Raw genomic sequence first — 14,935 nt, forward strand, 5'->3', positions numbered from 1 at the left:
ATTTCTTGTGTGTGTGTGTGTGTGTGTGTGTGTGTGTGTGTGTGTGTGTGTGTGTGTGTGCGTGTACACGTGTGTCCTTTTTAAAAATGGTACATTGTGTATGCAGCATTTTACACCTTTAAATTTAGATATTAACAGCACAGGGAGTGATTAAAATCAGCTCATTGTAATCAACACTAATTCTGGGGAAGCTTTTAGTGCAGCACTTCTCTGTTTTTGACATATACAGACCCCAAAATTTACATGACCCCAATTTAGTTTTCACATAATCATGTAAATTTGAGTCAGGCATATTTGTGTTTACTCGCAAGGCTTGTTGCTGAAGCCCTCAGAAACTAAGCTGTGAGGTGACTTTGGCGTTTGTGGCCACACTCTGTACTGCAGGATCATGTGATGCACACTGGCCCAAAACGCCTTTTTACCCTACACATTACAAAAGGCTGTAAAACGGTGAATATATTTTCTAAGCCTCATTAACACCCCAACATGACTCTTTGTATTATCAGAATTTGATCCATTAGATGCAGTAAAAACTGAAGCGTTTAGAAGAGCAGTGTCAGTAAATTATTTTCAGCGTTATTAATGCGTGTGGGAAGCTGCCACAGCCGAAACAGTCTCTAAGCCCTTTAACGATCTGCTCAACTGTTTGGTACAGCACATTTTGAGTCACTATATCTTAATGAAAAATGCAGTGAACTTAATTCAAACTGACTGAGCTATCTCTACCATTTGGTTTGGGCATGTTATGCTTAAAAAATCCACTAGATGTCACTGTGTCTTTAAATAGTTTGCCTTTTCAGTTTGCCTCCGACAGGAAGTCAATGACAATGACAGACATGAGGGCTCTGTGCGGTGGGATTTTCAAAGGTAGGCATATTTTTACGACATGTTATTATTTCAGAAGTCTTAGAGAACATATTTATATAACTTCATACAAAAAATATTTTTTTATCAAATAACAAAGGATGAATATTCACTGCTGTTAATACCATATGTTTGATGTTATGCTATTATATAGTTGATGAAAAAAATACTTAGTATGATTTTTCAAACATTTCAAAGTACTGTAATGGTAAATATCTAGAATCAGTATATGGAAATAATAGTCGCACTGCTTTTATTGCTAGTTCTAGGGTAACAAATTAATATTATTGGTATACTAACATGTTACAAGCATTATAAAAAATGTATGGTTTTTAATTTTTTTTTTTTTTTCTTTCTGTTTTTATTACCATGAAGTGACTTCTCAACTGTTCTGTAGAGACCTGACACGTAGCAGTTCAAGGACCCAAATGCAGACTAACAGGCCAATTGAGGTTTTAACAAAAAGCACACTTTAATACAGCCAACAAAAAACATCCACATACATCAGGCAACAAAAAATGAATGAAAGCACAACAAAAAATAAACCGAAAATCAACCGGGAAAAATACAATGAACTCCAGTTAAAAAAATCCAAACACAAGATATCAGGCAGGATACAGAGCATGGACAACATAACACAGGGATGAACACAGGATGAACCCAAGAGGAACACAGGCAAGAATGCAGGAACGACCACAGATGAAGTGACAAAGAACAGTGGGAAACACTCAGGTATACATATATATATATATATATGCAGAAAACTCATCACAAGAATGAGGTAAGAGGTGTGAAGGGAACTCTGTGAACAGGGAGGGACTAACAAGACAGGTGTGACAGAAAACAGGCAGGAAAACACACAAAGACAGGAAGTAAAACCAGACATGACACATGAAGAGAGAATCTACAAATTAAACTGGGGGCAGATTAAACATGAATGAATAACATGAAACACGGAACACAAACAGAAGACCCCTAAACAAAGTCCATAGGATAACAGAATATAGACAACCCCAGGATCATGGCAGAGGCCTATGTTTAAAGGGCCAGTGTGTAAAATGGGTTGAAAACAGTGACATCAGTGGTCAAATTCTAGATTGCAGGGCTCACTCGTTCACCCCTCCCGTCGGGTAAATGACGGTGGCCTCGTAGGGACAAAAAGCCTTGCGCACGAGTTTTTCAGGAGTAGGTCTATCTAATGACGAGGTGAATGTTTATTTAGAAATCTAAACCATGTTACGATATTGTAATGAATCCCTCACGAGCAGGAGACCAGAGGAGCGTTCGGGAAAAAGGCCAGTTTATTTGAGCACTCCAAAAACTCCAGTAACACTCCAGGGTGTAAAAGACTCCGTCCCAAACTCTGACTCTTCTCGCGTAACAGACACACTTCATACACACATACTCATTTACCATACCAAGTGGGGACCCCCCCTCCTCTCTCTGTTCCACCAATCTCCAGCCCGCACACTGACTGACAGCGTAGCCTGTAAACAGAGCTCAGCTGTTTATTTAGCCTAGCAATATCTCCGGACTATAGTAGCTGCAATGGACGACTTTGAGCGCGATTTTGAAGAGTTTCTTGTAGCGGACACAGACCCAGAGCCATACCTGTTTGAGCCGGAGCATACAGATGAGGAACTCCATGTGTTTGATGCTGAGCGGGCGAGAAGAGAGGCTGAATGCACAGAATGGGATTCGGTGCTACTGCTGCCATCGCTGGGGAGATATATCATCAGGAGGAAAAGCGCCGCAGAGGGTGCATCACAAGGAGTGAAGTTGTGTCTTCTTTTCCTCGCAGATGACGGTTCGGGTTCATTCTCTCCTGTTGCGTGGTAAGTGTGGTCCATTCGCAGACTTTATAACTAAAAAAACTTTTCACTACTCTCTATCGATGAACTACTAACATTCTCTGCTGTTTCCTCCTCCCTCTTCCTTCCTTCCGCTGTCTTCGTTGGTTTATTTATACACACGAAACGCGTTCTCTGGCTGGCTGGATTGTCTGCTCAGTCTGTCGTACATACATGGCGGCGCAAGATGGCAACCTCTCTAAAGCAAGGCCCTTGCTATATATATATATATATACATATATATATAAAAGCATAATTATAAGGCTACGAAAACCAAACGAATTTTATTTTATAGCGATCATACACTTGTATAAACATATTAATGGGTAGAATATTCAGATTCAGATACAGACTGACAATAAACCATGCCAAATATTACACACTGGCCCTTTAAGAAACTACTGAGTCTATTCAAATAAAGCACATTGATTTTTCTTATAATTGCCCCATGGTGAGGAAAATGTAAAGAAAAAAAAATTCCATAGCTTGTTTCATAGTGTGGACATTAAGGTGTATGTTCTCAACTGGTGTGTCTGGAAGTGGAATAGGCCCAAAAATGCTGAAGCCTACACATTTTTCTTCCAGCGTATGTGTCCAGTGAGCAGCTTGTATAGTACTGAATGGGACACTATCTTGGAATGAGGTATTGAGACATATTTTGGTCATTTAATTTGGAGGACTTGCTGATGTGTACTTTTGTGTCAGTAAATCAGAAAGTCATCAATTTGTAAAAAAAAAACAAAAAAAAAAACAATCAAGAAACTGGTATTTGTGCTGAGAGCAGCAGGTGGTAGTGGCGATACGCAGTTTATCCTTCCTCTATACTTGTATGTGTAGAAGTTCAATGTAAGGTTTTAGTTTTTTTAAATGCACATGTTCCTGCTGGGATTCATGGTGTCTGTAGGCGTGACTCTTTCAGGCCTGAGGTGTTGTTTTGTGTGTGTTGGTGGACTCTCCAACTTTAAGTGTGATATAAAATGAATATGTGGGCAGACAACAGTGTCTGGTGTTGGCAAAAGTCTGAATTCAAATGTCTTTTGCATTGTACTGGCCACCTGGACTGTTAGCCTACTTATGCTATTTGTGGCAAAAACTTATAAATGAGCTATAGGCTTACTTTGATCGAACTGTCTCACTCCAGCTGCTAGGGTTCACATTGTAAACAGGCATGTCAGAGCAGGTGAAAATGTATAGTTTGCTGTAACACGAATATCTAAGGCCCTGTCTGCACTTTTCCAGATATTTTAAAAAAATATTTTTTTCCTCTATGTTTTGGCTCTTGTACACATGCAAACAGAGTTTTAGGTCACTAAAATGGAGATGTTTTAAAACACCCTCTATGCTGCAGATTTATTGTATATCTATGTAGAGATGTGAAATCAACCCATTCTCACTCGCAACTTATCAAATGCCATCATCTTACCAGTGGATCCTAGTGTCAGACACTGACACACAGAGGCACCATTTGTGGCAGTATGATACACCGAGTGGGGGTAGTTTCGGATGCACCAGCAACTAGTATAAACATGGAGAAAGTCTGTGTAGAGTGGGTGAGTGGGGTGGTGAATAGGTCAAACAAACTCTGGACTTTCAGCTGGGAGCCCGCGGCTCGTCACCTGTGAGTCAAGTCACTGGTAACAATGGAGGCACTACAACAATAATGTAGTGTGCTAATATGTGTAGCATGCAACATATGTGACATGATGTTTGTAACAGGACGTGATATTATGTTAGTAACAACTGTACTTATTTTAAACCATACCATGATGTGTTTTACCTGTGCTGTAAGTTTATTTTGAAATGACACAACGGATGTAACATGTATTCAGGTGTGTATTTACATGCCGTTCCTGATTGTCCAAAACTGAGGGTACCTATTTTGATGTGTCGGTCTACTGACGTAAAACTATTCTGTTCGTGATATTCACTGACAGGATCTTGAGGCACAGCTGGGGTGAGAAGGGGTTCAATTTGGGAACCTCAAAATTGCATCTCTGCTTTTTACAGATGATGTGGTTCTGTTGGCTTCATCACACCATGACCTCCAGCAGGCATTGGGGAAGTTTGGAGCAGTTGGGATGAGAGTCAGTGCCTCCAAGTCTGAGGCCATGGTTCTCTCCTGGGATCCAGTGGATTGCCCCCTCTGGGTTGGGAGAGAATTAGTGCCTCAAGCAAAGGAATTCAAGTATCTTGGGGTCTTGTGTAGGAGTGAGGGTAAAATGGAGCATGAGATGGATTGGAGGTTTGGTGCGGCATCTGCAGTCATACGTGCGCTGTGCCGGACTGTCATGGTGAAAAGGGAGCTGAGCTGGAAGCCGGGGCGAAGCTTTGGATTTCCTGATCCATCTACGACACAACCCTTACCTGTGGTCATCAGCTTTGGGTAACGACCGAAAGAATGAGAATGCGGATGCAAGTGGCCAAAATGGGTTTCCTCTGTGGGGTGGTTGGGCTCAGCCTTAGAGACAGGGTAAGGAGCTTGGACAACCCGGAGGGAGCTCTGAGTTGAGCCGCTGCTGCTTTGAAAAGGGGTTGAAAGGGGGTTAGTTGAGGTGGTCTGGGCATCTGATTAGGATGCCCCCTGGGTGCCTCCCCTTAGAGGTATTCTGGGCATGTCCCACTGGTAGGAGGCCCCAGGGTAGACCCAGAACATGCTGGAGAGATTACATCTGGCCTGGGAATGCCTTGGGGTCCCCCAGGAGGACCTGGAAGGCGTTGCTGGGGAGAGGTACGTCTGGGGTACTTTGCTTGGCCTGATGCCCCCACAACCTGGCTTTGGATAAGTGGTTGAAAATGGGTGGATGGATGGTCCACTGCCTAAGGTATTGGGATGATAATGTGTTGGTAAAATGGAGCATTTAAGAAGTGATGATGTAATCTCCTCAATTCGCGCATCAGAGTTACTTTGTGTACGCTAGAAACAACAATGGTGGACTACTTGTTCGCTAACATTATGTTAGCACTGCTTCATCTAATGACAACTTTACACTACAAGCTAAGTACTGTTGCACCACTTCACGGACAAACATAGCCGCCTGCTGCTCCTACTGTTTTTGCTCCACCTAAGCGTTTATAGTTTGAAGTCTGCCAGAAACAATGGTTCAGGATCAGGACCAGTTGAACCAGCAGATGGTGGAACACTTTCCTGAGTGGGATTGTTGTTGATGAGGAATAAAGGGAAAACTTTCGCATGTCCAGAGCATCACTTGTGTTGAACTCCTTCAACCTTTTATTGAATAGGAAGTGTTTTCAAAAAAGTAACATTAGCTTGTATTTTCTACTACCCTTGGGATGACTCAAGACTGCAAAGGACAGCTAAGATCAGCAGGCATTTGGGGTTGTTTTTGTGTTCTAGTGTGGAGATATTTTCTAAAACTAAAGTCATGTGAACAGAATTATTATTTAAAATGGAGGGGAAAAATAATATCTGTTATTAAAAATATCTGTATATGTGTAGACAGGGCCTATGTCTCAATTAAGGCTTTTGAAAATTACGTTTCGAGCAGGATATACAGAATATATGCAACATACTGTCCAAACTGTATGTGAATCACACTGTCCATGATTGATTATAAAAGTATCTGACAGACATTTGCATTGCATGAGTGAGTAAGACTGATAAAGTGGTCAGACCAGACCAGTTATTTTAGAAAAATATCACTTCAATCATATGGCACCAGTGGCAAGTCAAGCTTGCCAACTTAAGCTTGGCATGTCTTTGACAGAAGGCTCTGTCATCCAAGGTCATACCATTTAAGATGATACAACAAAATACAAAGTGGAACATTTCAATACTGGGGTTGAGGTCAGTGGAGGCAGACAGGAAATGCAAAGCCAGAAAAAGACAATGCAGGTAAAATGAGTCATTATTTTTCAGGAAAGTGATTAAATGTACTACATGTGCTATGATTGGCAAAGTTATTTTTCAGATATGGAGAGATGGAAAGACTCGGCCAGCTGACAAGTAGCCAGATGGACACTGGAGTATCAGTTTGGATTGACACTTGCTTTGGCTAAAAGCTACAGCCAAACTCACTGCAGTTTCCAAACAATGAATGGATATTCAAAAGACTTTCCAAAGATGTTTATGTTAATGCTAATCTTGAATTTACAATTACATTGGTCTTGGTAGCCTTGCCAACATCAACAAGTCCCTTGCTCTTTTCTCCCTGTCCATTTTTCTTTGTGCCCGAAATCACTCCCTTTTGCTCCAATAGTGTGCTGTATTTACTTTCCACATTAGGAAGTGCATTTGGCACAGACCACCTGTCTAATTCTGCCTGCCAGACAGTAAGTACAAAAGGTACAAGTGCAAAGGGAAGGGAGGCTCACTTAAAATCGGAAGAGTTTTGTTATTGACATATTTCTCACTGTATAGCTACACCGGGGGCTTCCTTACAATTTTACTAGCGATATTTACTCGTCTAAGCAGTGTTCTTTATCAATGACACCCAAGTTTACAGCGTCTAAAAATAGTTACAGTTTCATATACACCATTTCTCCAGAATCCTGGAGCTTCCCATAGTAATATTACCGGAGTGTCTTTTTATTGAAAATCCAGAACAGTTTTGAAACCTACTTTGGCAGCATTTACAATGAAATAGCACTTTGAGTGTACACTCTAAGAAACCTTTTTAATATTCATAGAGAATTTAGAGCCATTAAAGCCAATCCACTGCTTCTTATTACGTCAATTTGTTAGGTCACCTGCTCTCTGTAATTCTTGAAGCAGTTTTGATTTATAATGCCATGTTCCAATCTCTTTTTCTCTATGGATTCATTAGACATAATGTGTCTGTGCAGTTTGGGAGCTCATGAGCGAAGAAGGGATAAAGAGGAAGTGAGAGAAGACAAAAAGACTGAGTTTGATAAAGCAAGGAGGAGATCTGGGATTAGAAGAAGAGATGGGTAAAAAAAAAGGAGGTGATGCAGTGTTGTGAGTGGATGAAAGATGGGAGGAGTGGGCTGGAGAATGAGGGGTTTTTCTGCACGTCTCCCACCAGCAGTGAGCAGATGTTGGACCCACAGGCCTCCACCAGCATGGAGCCTCTAAAGCTGGCACTGTAGCAAACACACCAAATACACATCTACAGTACATTCTCATACACATACATTCTCTTATATGTGCATACACACACCAGAGCAGTGAACCATTTCTATCCCACTGTATAGTATAATGAGGCCATGGAGATGGGTAAATGTGCATTGAGATGATGAAAGCAGTGTCTTACATTAAACAGTTTCATTCATACACCAACTCAGTCGCCAGGAAAGACGTTGGCGTTTCTCAAAACCACAGATACATTGTAAGTTTTAGGTGCATTAGTTAAAACGTTTTGTTTAAACAATGCTGTGGTTAACATGTGGAGAGGTCTAGGCACTGAAACCATTTGGTTATGATTAAGAAAAGATTATGTTTTGGCTTAATATACTCAATTTGGGGGGCACATTTCCAGCAGGAAAAGGAGCGATGTCTCACTTAAAAACAACCTATTTTCATGACAATATCCCAGCAGGAAAAGCAGTGATGTCTTGCTTTGAAACAATCACATCACATGCCACATGCCAAGAAAAGCACCAATGTAATGCTTAAAAACAATTGCTTTTCATGACATTATCCTGGCAGGAAAAGCAGTGAGGTACAACCACTTCTCATGCCACTATCCTGGTAGGAAAAGTAACAATGTCTCAGTAAAAATCATTGCTTTAAAAGATAGCTGCTTTTCGTGCCATTTTCCCAGCAGGAAAAGCAGTGATGTCTCGGTAAAGAAAAACAACTGCTTTTTGTGCTTCTATCCCAGCAGGAAAAGCACAAATGTTGTACGAAAAACAACAGTTTTTCATGACACACTCCCAGCACCAAAAGCGCTTTAAAAACAGCTGCTTTTCCTGCCACTTTCCTGGCAGGAAAAGCCAGGAAAAGAAAAAAGAAAAGTGAAAAGAAAAAAAAGCTGCCAGAAAAACAGCAATGGTTGGTAAAAAATAATAATAATAATAATAATTGTTTGTTACTTAAAATGCAGCTGGAAATGCAGCAGCAACCTATTAAATAACAACCACCATTCCCTCCACCTCCACATGACAAAGTCAGCTCATATACTATGTCACTTTAGAAATGTTGATACACAGTTGGTTTTAAAGATGCAATAGTTATTATTTTCTGCACAAAAGCACTCTTTAAAAGAGTTTGATTATTGTCCCCTGGCCTTTACAGGAGTGAACATAAATTTGAATTATGATGAAACTACAAGGCTCATAATGACATTCTGCATTAATTACAAAATGTGTTCATGTCTTCCTAATGCAATCCATGACACACTGTAAAACAATCAGTTTCCTATGAAAATCCAATCCGAGGGGACACAGTGTAGTTCCCATCTTTCTTGTTGATGATCTCATTTGTTTATGCCAGCTCTCAGAATCAGTCATTTATCGATGGTAAAATGCTACATGAAGGTTTAATAAAATTCTTTTACACAAAGAGCAAAGCAGCAACTTCAGCCTCCACCTTAATATCCATAAGAACATGATGACAAAAGTTGACACAAACAACACACACACACACACACACACACACACGTTAATGACAGCAGGGGCACTGGGTCGATGAACATGTGGCAGAAGATGAGAGACCACAAGAGTGTATGATAAATATTTGAAGCTTAGCGCAGCAGATCTGAAAGCCATCAATCAATCTGTCGATTCCATGGTGATACTACGTTTGTGAGGCTATTTGTGTGTGGGCTGGTGTTGTGGGTGCATGTCAAACTTTGTATATATGTGTGTGAGATGCAGAGACAGTTTTTTTAAAGATGCATGTTTCTATGGCTTTGTGAAGTTTCAACACATTTAAGAGACTGCACTTCTGACACGCATGTCTGCGAGGTCTTGCAGTCTTTATGTCCTTATACCAGCTGAATGATCCTTATGTGAAGAAGGCCACTTTGTGGAATTGCAGATCTTCAAAGGAAGGTCAACAATGCCGTCAGGTCAGCAGGGCACGCAGCTCAATCACTGTGCTGTATTGGCTGTTTTTCTAAGCTCTTCCCTTAAGGCTATTGTCCACCTACACTATCTCATTACAGACACAAGCAGAGAAGGTGATTCACATTCACAGAGGGAAGGCACACTGATTCAGTGTTGTTGGTTTGTATTTATTGTTATTATCTATCACCATCTGCAAGTCTGGTTAGGTTCATTTGTACAGTCTATTATGTTTACAGACCCATGCCAGTAAGGTTTCCCATTTCGCTTTTTGTAAGAAGACAAGAAAAGCCTCACCAGAAAAAAACAACTGCACATTAGTATAAAAAACTGAAGAAACCTTAGGGAAGGCAATTCAAGGACAGACCCCCTCCTTGGGCAGCATTAGGAGCAATAGGTGTAACAGTGCAAGACTAAAGCCTTCCACCAAAGCAGTCCGGTTCAGGTCAGTTCAGTTTAGCAAGTTGTGGATGGTACCAATTGAACATTCCATTCTGTCTTGTTTATCGTCACCCCTCTGTTGACATACATAGCACACTGATGCGATACTAAAAGGCGGAGCTAGAAATCCTGCAGTCTGTTGGTCAAGAGAAAAATTGTCACATTTGATCAACAAGGACTCAGTGCACAAACAATAAAATATCCCATCAACTGCAACAGAAACCTTAAACACTCCAGCCTTTTCCTTTTAGTTCTGAAGATGTCAGCACATAACCATGTTCTGTGGACGATCAACGAGGTGCAGACGTTCCTCTGCATTGCCAACAAAGAGGAAATACAGTGAGTGTTGGATGGAGCAGTAAAAACTACAATCTTGCCTACATTTAAGAGTACTGTCTGCAGTGGAAATACTAAACAGATTTAGAGTTTAGGCAAATGTCCATACAGGTTTTCTATCGGTTGTAAGGGTACACCTAAAGTGTTTGGTGAAAACACTGTGTTAGAGTTCAGAGTCATGCTAGTGGGTCTGTGAAGCTGCACTTAGGCACAACGGCACATGCTAATAATTGTTAACATGTTTAACATGTTTCGACATGTTTCGACTAACTTGACAGCATTATAAATAGGTCCCTTTGTATTTCCCTGTTGGGATGTTTTGCAGTGTATACAAATAACATCAGCTGACAGGAAGTAGCATGGAAGCATACTGTTGCCTGTGGTGTAGTAGTAGTAGTAGGTGATGAGGTGGTTGCACAACTAGTTAGATGGGTAGGTTACCGAGGAGAAGGTGGGCATACTCTGCTATATTCCAGTGACTTAGTGGCTGATAGGCGGGTATACTGTAAATGGCCAAAAAAAGAGGTGGGTATACCCTGTATACCTTTGTATACCCTCCACTACACCACTGCACGTGGCTAATAATTATGCAAAATGATGTCATCAGACACTCCTACTATGGCAAAGGCATGACCCACCTTACTCTGCCTCTGATTGACTAGTCCTTGTTGCCCGTAGTGGTTCAGTAGGTTCAGTTGAGGTATGAGGCAAAGATTGGGTAGGGTTAGAGTAAGGATATCAGGGTAACCCAATCAGAGGCAGAGTAGGCTGGGTCATGCCTTTGCTATAAAAGAAAAAATACTGTGCAAGCAAGGCTGTCAGACTTTCACACTTGAATATTTAATGTAATACTCCTTCTTCCCTGGCTGGCATTATGTAGTCTTCAGTGCAGCAGTAATATTACGATGGCAGCGACAGCTTAATCCCATTAGAAGAACAAGCTATTCACATTTATTCAACGATGCACATGGGTGATTGTGTTTGTGAAATCGGAGATCTGATGCTTGGAGCAGCCAAGTGGTGTAGTTGGTAAACTACCTGATGTCAGTTTTGACAGTCCAACACAGTGCCACAGAAGGATGTGAAAGGACCTATAAGCAACACATTATGTGATGGTGTGCATGAAAATTGCCAGCACATTAAAATAAAGTGCTGACAACACAAAAACAATAGCAATGCAGAGCCTGTAAAAACGGTTTCACGTGGTTACACAGTTGGTTAGGTTAAGAGAACTAAAAAATAGGTCAACTTACATACTTTGTGTAGTTACGTAAAATACATTAAATCACATAACTATTCTCTGACTTTTGGTTTCATATGGGACACAAACAGTATCTCTTGGTTGAAAGTCCATGTTTGTTTGACCCATCCACAACCCCTAACACTCACCCACCCAATGCAGACTTTCTTGCTCTTTGTACTTAATTCATGTGTCCACAAAGACAACAGTTATTCATTGACTTTGCATTGGCATTGTTTTTGTATGACAGCCCATAATTTTAACACATTTTGTGCCCAGACTGCCCACCACCACATAATGCATTGTTAAGACTTCATGTCCATTTCACTGTGTCTATGAGACTGGGCTTGACAGCCATAGATATACACACAGATGCTCCCAATCAACCAGTGGAAAGAGGGCATAAAACATTAGGGGGCAGGATCGTTTGATTGCAGCCCATGAATCTTTCTAATTGCAGGGACAGTGTATTTTTGGGGGCAATGGTATTTTCGGGCTATCGGACTGACGGGCAAATGGGCTTGAATCCAATGGGACATATTTTGGACTATTGTGGTTCCAGAATTACAAGCAGTCGGAACAATGGCACCATCCATTAAGCAGCTGTTGAGAAATTCTACTAAAACCAAAAATCACCAAAAATGGTTGAAAAATCAGAGATCACCAAAGTCAGTAGGCTTCATCCTCTGGAGACCATGAATGTCTGTACAACATTTCATGGCAATCCATCCAACATTCATGAGATAGACTGACGGACAGACATGTCCCTCCCTTGAGCCATGCCGCTAGTGTGGCTGAAAAGGGAGCAAACCTCAGGAGAGGCAATTAAAAGAGAGATCCCCCCTCAGACAGCAAGATCACCCATAGGTAGTTAAAAGGCAAGTAGAAAAAAGATTAACATAAAGTTGTGACAGTACAGAAAGACAGGAGACATCACAGATGCAGCGTTTATGTCCATCTGTCCATATGACACGGATATGACAATGAAGGCATTAGTAAAGAACAACCCAGACGTGCTGCATGTTGTGTGGCTTTGAACTGTATGCAATTTTACTTCTCATTTCAACATTTATTAAACCCATAAACAGGTCACTGCTGTGTGAAAGCGCCTGTTTCTTTCTCATTGTTATTCAGCCCAATCTACTCACACGGATGCAACAGGATGACTATTGGTATTCAGTCTGAATTCAGAGTATCGGTACTCGATCCAGCAGTCTGCTGCCCCTGACCTGATGAGCTGAGACGGCTGTCTGTCCAGATGAGAGCTGGCATCCTTTGGGTTGGATTTGTTCTGATGACGGTGCAATCCCCAGATTGTCATCCTGTGCCAGGCCCTATGATTGGATCAGCAGGCATGGATGAGGGACTGTGTGTGTATGTGTGAGTGTGTCTCCTTTGGTGTGCCTGTGTGGGTTTGTATGACCTGAAAGTAAAAACTTTGACCCTCATATTTCCCCTGCTGTTTCCTCTTGTTTCTTCTTCCTTCTTGGTGTTTAACTATTTTCTTTCAATCTGGTATTTTCCCAAAGAAAGTCTTGACTTGTGGCAGCAGAAGGGAAGAGGAGAGGAGAGGAGAGGAGAGAAGAGAAGAGAAGAGAAGAGAAGAGAAGAGAAGAGAAGAGAAGAGAAGAGAAGAGAAGAGAAGGAGTTGGAATCACATAAAAACATAATCGTGAGCTCATTTATTCATTATACACATGATTTGAGTTGGAAAATGGAGCTTGTAGACAGTTTTTTCGCCATACATCACAAGAACGCAGAAACAAAAGAAAAGTTAAAACTTGGGGTGGGAGGGAAAAATGGGTAAAAACAGATAATCACCTATTCATGTGAAATCCAAAGTTAAATATAACCACTGTATGCGTCATTATTACATATAGAGATTAGACAAGTTAATTAAAAGAGAACTATTTAATTCTTCATTATTTTAGTGGCTTAGCTCATGCTAGATAAATGACTGGGTATTTTCATATTAACAATACACAAATTAAAATCCAGTTAATGCAGTGCATCTCTATGTTTTGCATACTTCCTGACTGTAAGCTCCTGTAAGCCTTGAATAATAAAGATAAAATCTTGGGAACTGGCATTGGCACAGCAGTAAGCTGCATACCTTGAGGCCTGTTAATTTGAAAATTTCACCAATAATAGCCTATTCTCTTCTTATTCCCTTCACTCTTCCCTACCTGTAGGCTATGTAATCTGAAGAAGAATCAGATCTTATCAGTGATAATGTTGATGCTTGTTTTGAATCGCAGAGCACTTGTCCTTTTTGAGTCTCTTTTTTTCCCCCCTTGCAACATTGTTTTCCAATAAATCAACTACTGTCACCCGTCCTTGAGAGTCTCTTCTCAAACAGCCAAGAGATCAAAACCCCCTCATATTGTCCCTCGACATACAGCGCTACCATTTGTACAAAGCGATCCTCAATCAAAGGTTGAGATACCCTTGTAGATCTGAGGGTTAAGAGTGCGTGCGTGCGCGTTTGTGCGTGCATCAGAACGAGGGGTAATTGAGGCGCTTCATCCCTGAGTTTTGATAAGGGGACTAATGGTGCATGTGGTTGCCGTGGAGCCCTTTGTTTGAACATAACAGTACAAGGATCTTCATTCCTCCACACGACTCACATATATGCTCCCTCTCGCTCTCACACACTCTCTCTGTCATATGAGAGTGTACTTCTTGCATCAGTGATTTGAAAAGAGGCAGGAGATACATAATGAAGAGTCCTTGGATGCTACAGCAAACAGCCAGCTTTTTAATCCTTTTCTTGCCTGTGAGGGCTGAAAATCTACTAACACATAGTAGTGTCAGGGTTTGAGTTGGGCCACGTCTCAGGAGGATGTTGAACAAGTGCAGAAGAAAATAAAGAAAAGAAAAGGCAGCAGTTCATCAAAACACACACACAAATGCGGATGTAGTGAGTGACATACACAACATAACCCACATACACACACTTATCTTCCCAGGTGACCGGCATTCATGCTGAGAGCGTGTTGGTAAATTGTTAATATTGTGAGGTGCATTGCGGCTTATACATTTGAATGGTTCTTAAATTACATTTTAAATTTAGATGAGCTGTTTCAGTTAGCTGACAAATGTGTTGTCCTGTTCACTGAGGGAGGGCTGGGGGCATCGCGTTCCTCCAGAGGCAGTTCAGGAAGGACCAAGCAGCCAATCAAAATGCACGACACTTCATATTTTTTTTTTTTTTTTTGCA

The sequence above is a fragment of the Epinephelus lanceolatus genome, chromosome 3 (genome assembly GCF_041903045.1).
Source record: "Epinephelus lanceolatus isolate andai-2023 chromosome 3, ASM4190304v1, whole genome shotgun sequence".
Lineage (NCBI taxonomy): Eukaryota > Metazoa > Chordata > Actinopteri > Perciformes > Serranidae > Epinephelus > Epinephelus lanceolatus.